We start from the raw sequence: 1,930 nt of genomic DNA, 5'->3' as shown, positions 1-1,930 counted from the left end.
TGAGGTGGATTGATTCAGTGACTGGGATAATTGGGATGGGAGTGTCAGAGACGGTGCAATGGGCACAGGACAGAGCGGAGTTTAGGGCTGTTGTACATAGGGTCACTATGAGTCACAAGCGACTCGACGGCACATAACAACAACAACAACAACAAATATATATATATATAATTTCAATTCATCCACTGTGTGTTGAAAAACCTCAGCTGGTATTTCATCAATTTCTGAGGCTGTTTTTTTTGCAAATACCTCTCTAGGCAACATGGACTTCTTCCTTGAGTATCTTGTCAGGTACAGAAATTATAAAATAATATGCAGAGATGATGATAACTGAGAGAATAAGTAGTCTTAAGAATCCTGTTTGTCACAATACATTTGGAAAGCAGTTTCAACAGCAGGTACAGTGTCGTTGTCAGAGGTATGAGGATAGAAGCTTGTGGCCCGAGACTAGAAATTTGGAGACAGAGCAATTCTAGATAGTAAAACCCAGAATAAGGCCATGTGAAAGATGTGTTAAGATAAATGGACTGGAGTTGGTAAAAGAAATTTGTGGGCAGAGGGTTTAAGTAATGTATACCGTATTGAAACAGATGAAGTAGAGAATTGTTTAAAAGAAATATATGATTAGGTATTATTTTCATGACATGAGTCCAGAATGAGAGCTTCATAGGGGAGTGGAATGGGGGGAGGCAGATTGTCTAATAATGAAAGTATTTTTTTTCTTTTTCTTTTCAAAGAGAAAAACCTATTGGGGGGAGGGGTTGACAGGGAGGAATATGTGCACCAATGAATGAATGAATGTAAATCTAAAGTCTGTATAAACTTTCATTAAAATTTCAATTAAAAAAAGGAAAGAAATAAATATTGTTACAAAATACTCTGAGATTGTTGTTGTGTGCTATCACATCAAACTGACTCATAACTGACCTCCAGCAAGTTTTCAGAGGCAGTACTTCTCATGAAAACTTGGGGCAAGTAAAAAGGCAAACTTCTATATGTATAAAATTGATATACAGTTACCATAGCAGCATGCATATCCGTTCTTTCAGTCCCTCCCCACATAAACTGCTTTTCCTGGAAACAATTTTTAATTTATACAAAGGTCTTTGCTTAGTTCTGAAAAACTGGTTGTGTAACTTCTGAAGCATGGTAACCATTTCCTGAGGTTACTTTGGCAGAATGGCCTTAGGGAAACTTGATAGAGTACACAAAGAGAATTATTTCTCTGCATTATGCACACCCAAACAGAATTACCCTGCAGAGAACAGAAACAAAAATGTTGGGCATGTTTTTGTTTTAAATGCTGAAACTGTGTGTTTATTTACATTTGAACTTCTGAGATATCTATTTACTTAGCAAAGAAGGAACTGGACAGGAATGTAAATCCTCAACAAATGGTTTCCTCTGAAACCTCTATGATAATGAAAGCTAAAAAAAAAATTTATGAAAAGACAAGTACAGACATGTTTATGGGTTTAGACACATGCTTTGCTTAACTGCCCCCTTAACATTTTCTTCAAATCTACAATTTGAAAAGAAATGGAAAATTTAAAGTTTAAAGGAGAATTGAAAATCAGTTGTTGAAGTAAGTTTAGCTGACTCGTGGTGACTCAACACGTGTCAAAGTAAAAGTATGCACCATAGAGTTCTGATTTTAATAATATTTTATTGTATCTTCAGTAAAGATTTATACAGCAGTTTTGCTTCTCATTCAACAGTTTATATATGTTGTTGTTGTTGTTGTGATGTGCCATCGAGTTGCTTGTGATTCATACCGACCCTACGTACAACAGCCCTAAACTCTGCTCTGTCCTGTGCCAATCGCACTGTCCCCGATACACCCATCCCAATTACCCCAGTCACTGAATCAATCCACCTCACAGAGGGCCTTCCCCTCCTGCACTGTCCCTCCACCCTACCAAACATGATG

The sequence above is a fragment of the Elephantulus edwardii genome, unplaced genomic scaffold (genome assembly GCF_000299155.1).
Source record: "Elephantulus edwardii isolate Elephantulus edwardi_28Jun2011 unplaced genomic scaffold, EleEdw1.0 scaffold00021, whole genome shotgun sequence".
In the NCBI taxonomy this organism is placed as follows: Eukaryota; Metazoa; Chordata; class Mammalia; order Macroscelidea; family Macroscelididae; genus Elephantulus; species Elephantulus edwardii.
The sequence above is the reverse complement of the archived record's forward strand: the minus strand, read 5'-3'. Positions refer to the sequence as shown.